An 8,179-nucleotide genomic window follows, 5' to 3' on the forward strand; every position below is an offset into this window, starting at 1 on the left:
GGCTGAAGAATACGGCCCTGGCTGATTCTTTCCCTGCAGCAAGGGATCCAGTGGAATGTCATCAATGGAATCGATATTTGAGAGGAACAGGTCCACTCCGGATCTGGATATCAGTTTTGGGAATGTGCTGGAATGCTGGATCTGAAGGTGGAGTCTCGTCCAGAATTGGGAAAATACAACAATGAGAATCCAATCAGACAGAGCATTGTCTGGGAGGAAGGGAAGGAGGAGCTGTCTCTCTCTCTCTATCGCTTTCTCCCTTTCTCTCTCTTTCTCTCTGTCTGTCTGTCTCTCTTGCTCTCTCTCTTTCCCCTTCCTTCTCTTTGTCTTTGCCTCACCTCATCTCTCCCTCTCCTTCTCTCTCAGTGTTGATGCTGACTTCAACCTCTGAAGGAGTTCTCTGTGGGTCAGTGTTTAATCGAAGGGGTTGGGTGTCAGTATATTTTCAATGCTGTAGGGTTTATGAGCATGGGGGAGGGGATTCAGGCTCCATTATTTGACGTCAGACAGTGATGCCTGTCCCAGTGGGTCAGACTGTTATGCTGCTGCTTGCTGGCACTGACACTATGATATTGATTGCAATGTCACTCAGTGTGACAGGAGGTTACATGGCTTGACCAGTCGTGAGGGAGGAGCAAACTGAACAAGGAGCTGCAATCATTAGCCATGTTTGAAACCCTTCACACAGCCCTTACCTTCCAGAAACTTCTTCACCAAAGATTCTTTCAGCTCCTTCATGCCAGCCCTGGAGCTGAAAAGGGAGAAAGAGAAAGGCACCTTTTCGAGAGGCTCCTGGACACAATGTACACTATGTATTCCCCATTAATGACACTCCATCCGTCCACATTGAACTCATTGTTGAAGTTGCAGCCCAGCTCCTGTTCCTATCTGAATGTTACAGTCAAAGTGACAGAGAAGGTTCCAGTACAGGAGGAGGCTGTTCAGCCCCTCGTGTCAGTGCTAGCTGTTTACTAACCTCATTCACAATGAATATCTCCATTGAATGTCTCTTGTTAGGAAGTGATTGAATCTGGTTTTAGATCCAGAATGTCTGACAAATATGAACTGCTCAGAGAGAGTCAGCATGGATTTAAACAGGGTCAGACATCTTTTACTAACCCAGTTACATTTTTTAAAGAGGTCACTAATGTGTGAGATAAGGGAATGCCAATGGGTGCTATTTATTTGGACTTCCAGATGACATTTGAGGAAGTTTAGGGCAGCACGGTGGCTCAGTGGTTAGCAGTGCTGTCTCACAGCACCAGGGTCCCAGGTTCGATTCCAGCCTTGAGCGATTGTGTGGAGTTTGCACATTCTCCCATGTCTGTGCGGGTTTCCTCCCACAGTCCAAAGATGTGCAGGTCATGTGAATTGGCCAAGCTAAATTGTCCATAGTGTTAAGTGCATCAGTCAGAGGGAAATGGGTCTGGGTGGGTTACTCTTCAGAGGGTTCTAAAAAAGTTCCACACAATCTAAAAAAAAGTTCCACATAACTGTTATTATGTTCTAATTGAAACAAAGAGATGAAGACCAATTATAAACTTATTCTGAACCTTTCTGCGCAAATGAATTCTCAAATATATCTCAAAAATATTGGTGACCCCAATGCTTTGTCAGAGCAAGGTACTGGAGGAAATCAGTGTTTGGATGGAAATGGTTCTGCAAAAATTAAAGTTTGTTAAATCAGCAGGGACAAATAATCTAGTTTCCAAGTACTTTAGGACATGGTTGTAAAGTATTGGAAACATTGATGGTTATCTGTTTGTGGAATAGTCCTGCAGAGTGGAGGGCAGCTAAAGTAACACATCAATTGAAAAACAGAGACAGAAAGAGAGAGAGAGAGAGAGAAAGAAAGAGAGAGAGAAAATCGAGAATTTTTGACCAATTAAACAGACATCAGCAGTGGAGAAAGTTCATTATAAAATATTTTATTGCTTAGCTCTGAGAAAACAGTGACAGAATTGGACAGAGTCAGCATGGCATGTTGAAAGGGAAATCATGATTAACAACTCGACTGGAATTGATTGAGGATGTCGCGAGTAGATTTGAGAAGGGAGAGCCAATGGATGTGGTTTGTTTGGACATTTGGAATGCTTTTGATAGGTCCAAGGTAAGATGTTAATCTGTAAAATTAAGGCTCATGTGAGTGGGAGTAGCATATAGACATGCAGAGAGAACTGGCCACCAGACAGGAAACAAAGAGTCGAAATACATAGGCCTTTTTCAGAATGACAGGTAGTTACTAATGGGGTATCATAGGCCTGGATCCCAGGTATTCACAAATATACATCTGAATAATTTATAAGATGGAACTTAAAATGATATCTCCAAATGTGTAAATGGCACAAATCTGGGTGGAAGGGTGAGCTGTAAGGAGAAGGCAGAGATACCTCAGTGTGATTCGGAGAAGTTGAGAGAATTGCAGATGAAATATAATGTGAGGGTACCCAGTTTAATAGTAAAAACGGGAAGGCAGATTATTATCTGAATGGTGATAGATTTGGAACGGGGAGGTGCAATGAGACCTGGGTGTCCCTGTACATAGGTCGCTGAAAGTCAGTGTGCAGGAGCAGCAGGCAGTGTAGAAGGTAAATGGGATGTTGGCCTTCAGAGTGAGAAGATTCGAGTACAGGAGCAGGAATGTCTTGCTGCAATTGTACAGAGCCTTGGTGAGATCACACCAGGAGTATTCAATTCCAAATTGGCTCAGTGACAGGAAACAGGGGATGAGGCAGAAAGCTGTTTGTGTAACTGGAGTCCAGTGTGCTGTGGCATACCACAGGGGTCACTACTGGATCTCTTTTCAGTTGTGATATATAGAAACAATGTAGATGACAATGTGACGGGGGATGATAAGTAAGTTTGAAGATAACATGAAGAATGGCACAGTGAAAGAAAGAGGTTGCAGGAGGATGTAACCGGATTGGTCAGACAGACAGATCAGAGGCAGATGGAATTTAACCCAGATAAGTGTGAGGTGGTGCATTTTGGAAAAAGGAACAAGACAAGGGACTCAATAAATAACAGGACTAGTTGGATTAAGATAAGCTTAAGAGTAAAAATGGTAGGAGATCCCAGACCTGTGTTATGCTCCTCTTGCTCAATGTGGGAACTCAGGGATGCAGCTGATGTCCCTGATTCCTTCATGTGCAGGATGTGTGACCAGCTGCAGCTCCTGTTAGACCACATGATGGCTCTGGAGCTGTGGATGGACTCACTTTGGAGCATCCACGATTCTGAGGGGGTCCTGGATAGCACATTTAGTGAATTGGTCATGCTGCAGATTAGGACTGCTGAGGGAGAATGGGAATAGGTGACCAAAAGGCAGAGAAAGAGCAGGAAGGTAGTGCAGATGTCCCCTGCGGTCATCTCCCTCCAAAACAGGTCTACCGTTTTGGATACTGTTGGGGGAGCTGGCTCACAAGGGGAAGGCAGCAAGAGCTAGGTTCATGACACCATGGCTGCATCTGCTGTACAGAAGGGCAGAAAAAAGTGTTGAAGGGCTATAATCATCAGGGATTTAATTGTAAGGGGAGTAGATAGGTGGTTCTGTGGTTGAAAATGAAACTCCAAATGGTATGTTGTCTCCCAGGTGCACAGGTCAGGGATGACTCTGATCGGCTGCAGGACATTCTGAAGGGGGAGGGTGAACAGCCAGCTGTCATGGTGCATACAGGCACCAATGATTTGGTAATAAATGGGATGGGGTCCTAAAAGCAGAATTTAGGGAGTTCGGAGTCAAGTTAAAAAGTAGGGCCTCAGAGGTAGTAATCTCAGGATTGCTACCAGTGCCACGTGCTAGTCAGCATAGAAATGAAAGAATAGACAGAATGAATGAATGGCTCGAGAGATGGTGCAATGGGGAGAGTTTCAGATTTTTGGGACATTGGAACTGGTTCTGGGGAAGTGGGACTATTACAAATCGGACGGTCTACTCTGGGCAGGACTGGAGCCAATGTCCTCGGGGGTGCTATTTCTCATGCTCTTGGAGAGGGTTGAAACAAATATGGCAGGGGGATGGGAGCAAAATGAGGAGGTTTGTGGACAGTAAGGAGGCAGTAACTAAAGCCTGTAAGGAACTAGATAATGAAGTCAGTGTGACTAAGGGGAAGAATAGGCAGGGGGCAGTTGAAGAATGCAAAGTGACAGTTAGCCTGAGGTGCATTTGTGTTAATGTGAGAAATGTAATAGGTAAGTCAGAGGAATTCAGGGCTTGGATTAGTACCTGGGAGTATGATGTTATTGCTATTTCTAAGAGTTGGTTGAGGGAAGGGCAAGCTCAGGAACTAATTATCCCAGGATACAGATGCTTCAGGTTGGATAGAGACAGGGGTAAAATGGGGTGGAAGAGTTACATTACAGGTCAGAGAGGATATCACAGCTGTGCTAAAGGAGGGCACTATGGAGGACTCAAGCAGTGAGGCAATATGGGCAGAGCGCAGAAATAGGAAGGATGTGGTAACAATGTTGGGGCTGTACAATAGGCCTCCCAACAGTGAGCGTGGGATTGAGGTGCAAATATGGAAACAGATTATGGAAAGATGTAGGAGCAACAATGTGGTGGTGATTGACTGGGATTCACTGAGAGTTAGAGGTTTAGTTGGAGCAGAATTTGTACAGAGCATCCAGGCAGGTTTTATAGAGCAGTATGTAAATAGTCCATCTCAGAAAGGGGTCATATTGGACTTGGTGCTGGGCAATGAGCCCGGACAGGTGGTTGAAACCTCAGTCGGGGATTGCTTTTGGAATAGTGATCACAATTCCATAAGTTTTAGAATGCTCATGGACAAAGAAGAGAGTGGTCCTAAAGGAAGAGTGCTAAATTGGGGAAAGACCAACTATAGCAAAATTCAGCAGATGATGGGAATGTAGATTGGGAGCAGAAGTTTGAAGGTAAATCCACATTTGAAATGTGGGAGGGTTTTAAAGAGAGATTGATTAGAGTGCAGGACAGACATGTCCCTGTGAAAATGAGGGATGAAAATGGTAAGATTAGGGAATCCTGGATGACAGGTGAAATTGTGATACTAGCTAAGAGGAAAAAAGTTGCATACATAAGGTCTAGATGGGTTAAAAACAGATGAGTCTTTGGCAGAATATTGGGAAATAGGACCAATCTGAAAAGAGGAATTAAAAGGGCTAAAAGGGGTCATGAAAGCTCATTAGCAAACAGGGTTAAGGAAAATCCCAAAACCTTTTATTCATATATAAGGAGCAAGAAGGTGATTAGAGAAAGGGTTGACCCACTCAAGGATAAAGGAGGAAAGTTAGGCATGGAGTCAGAGAAAATGGGTGAGATTCTTAATGATTACTTTGTGTCGGTATTCACCAAGGAGAGGGAAAAGATGGATGTTGAGGTTAGGGATAGATGTTTGATTACTCTAGGTCAAGTCGGCATAAGGAGGGAGGAAGTGTTGGGTATTCGAAAAGGCATTAAGGTGGACAAGTCCACAGGTCTGGATGGGATCTATCCCAGGTTACTGAGGGAAGCGAGAGAAAAAATAGCTGGGGCCTTAACAGATATCTTTGTAGCTGCCTTGAACATGGGGGAGATCCCAGACGACTGGAGAATTGCTAATGTTGTCCCCTTGTTTAAGAAAGGGAGCTAGGATAATCCAGGTAATTATGGACAGGGGAGCCTGACATCAGTGGTAGGGAAGATGCTGGAGAAGATACTGAGGGATTGGATCTATTTACATTTGGAAGAAAATGGGCTTATCAGTGATAGGCAGCATGATTTTGTGCAAGGAATTTCATGTCTTACCAACTTAATAGAATTCTTTGAAGAAATGACAAAGTTGATTGATGAGGGAAGGGCTGTCATTGTCATATACATGGACTTCAGTAAGGTGTTTCACAAAGTTCCCCATGATAGCCTGATGGAGAAATGAACGTCGCATGGGGTCCAGAGTGTACTAGCCAGATGGATAGAGAACAGGCTGGGCAACAGGAGGCAGAGAGTAGTAGTGGAAGGGAGTTTCTCAAAATGGAGAACTGTGACCAGTGGTGTTCCACAGGGATCCATGTTGTTTGTGATGTACATAAATTATCTGGAGGAAGGTATAGGTGGTCTGATTGGCAAGTTTGCAGATGACACTAAGATTAGTGGAGTTTCAGATAGTGAAGGGGACCATCAGAGAATACAGCAGAAAATAGATAGATTGGAGAGTTGGGCAGAGAATGGGACAGATGGAGTTCAATCCGTGCAAATGCGAGTTGATGAATTTTGGAAGATCCAATTCTAGAGTGAACTATACAGTGAATGGAAAGCCCTGGGGAAAATTGATGTACAGAGAGATCTGGGTGTTCAGGTTCATTGTAACCTGAAGGTGGCAACACAAGTCGATAGAGTGGTCAAGAAGGTGTATGGCATGCTTTCCTTCATCGGGTAGGGTACTGAGTACAAGTGTTGGCAGGTCATGTTAGAATTGTATCGGACTTTGGTTTGGCCACATTTGGAATACTGTGTACAGTTCTGGTCGCCATGTTACCAGAAGAATATAGATGCTTTGGAGAGGGTGTAGAGGAGATTGACCAGGATTTCCTTGTATGGAGGGCACGAGCTACGAAGAGAGGTTGAGTAGATTAGGATTATTTTCATGAGAAAGTCAAAGGTTGAGGGGGGAATCTGCTTGAGATCTACAAAATCATGAGAGAGAGAGAGAGAGAGAGACAGAGTGGATAGCAAGAAGCTTTTTCCCAGAGAGGGGACTCAATTACTAGGGGTCATGAGTTCAAGGTGAGAGGGGAAAAGTTTAAGGGAGAAATGCGTGGAAAGTTCTTTATGCAGAGGGTAGTTGGTGCCTGGAACATGTTGCCAGTGGAGGTGGTAGAGGCAGGCACGATCGAACCACTAAAGATGTATCTAGACAGATACATGAATGGGCAAGGAGTAAAGGGATACAGATCCTTGGAAAATTGATGGCCAGTTTAGGTAGAGGATCTGGATCGGCGCAGGCTTGGAGGGCCAAAGGGTCTGAGTCTGTGCAGTAGTTTTCTTTGTTCCTTGTTCTTTGAAGTGAGGAAACTCGAAGGGACAGAGTGATCTTGGGGTGCTTGTCCACTGATCCCTGAATGTGGGAAGACAGATTAACAGAGCAGTTATGAAGGCATGTGGGACACTTGCCTTTGTCATTTCAGGTATTGGTTATAAAAACAGGGGGATATGCTGCAGTTAAGCAGAACATTGGTTAGGCCACAGCTGGAGTACTGTGTGCTGTTCAGGTCACCACACTGTAGGAAGGATGTGATTGCACTGGATGGGGTGCAGACGGGAATCACCAGGATATTGTGTGCGATGGAACCTCTCAGTGATGAAGAGAAATTGGATCAGCTCAGGTTGTTTTCTTCAGAGCAGTGAAGGTGGAGGGGGGACCTGATAGAGGTGTATAAGATTATGAGGGGAATGGACAGGGTGGATAGAAAGCTGCTGTTCTCCTTCGTGGGAGGGTCAATAACAAGTTGGCTCACATTCAATGTGAAAGAAAGGAGGTTTCAAAATGATTTGATGAAAATGTTTTAAACCCAGAGGGAGGATGGGGTGGTCTGGAATGCACAGCCTGGGAGGGTAGTTGAGGTGGGAAATCTCACAAACTTTAAAAAGTACTTGGTTGACCAGTTGAAATGTCATTGCATTCAAGCTATGGAGCTCATATTGGAACGTGGGACTGGTATAGGTTTAGTGTAGTTTGGCTGGTACACAGATTATGGATTGAAGGGCCTCTTCTGTACTGTGTGATTTTATGATTTTATTGCGTGCAGTTTTGGACTCATTATCTGAGAAATGATGTTTTGGCTGTGGAGGGAGGGCAATGAAGGTTTACCAGACTGATTCCTGGATGACCGCACTGAGATCTGATGAGAAACTGGATTGGTTAGGACTATATTCACTGGAGGTTAGAAGATTGAGAGGAATCACATTGAAAGCTGTAAAATTCTAACAGGACAAGATCGGAAAACACAGGAAGGATGTTCCTAATGACTGAGGAATCCAGAACCAGGAATTACAGTTTAAAGAAAAGGGAAAGGCCATTTCAGACTGAGAGGAGGAGACATTTCTTTAGCCAGAGAGTGGGAAGCTAGTGGAATATTCTGTCACAGAAAGCAGTTGAGACCAAGAAGAGGATAGGGATAGTTCTTAGGACTAAAGGGACTAAAGGTTATGGGGAGAAAGTGGGAA

This window comes from Chiloscyllium plagiosum, unplaced genomic scaffold (genome assembly GCF_037043375.1).
Source record: "Chiloscyllium plagiosum isolate Xiang-an unplaced genomic scaffold, Cpla_swu_hap1 HiC_scaffold_9, whole genome shotgun sequence".
Lineage (NCBI taxonomy): Eukaryota > Metazoa > Chordata > Chondrichthyes > Orectolobiformes > Hemiscylliidae > Chiloscyllium > Chiloscyllium plagiosum.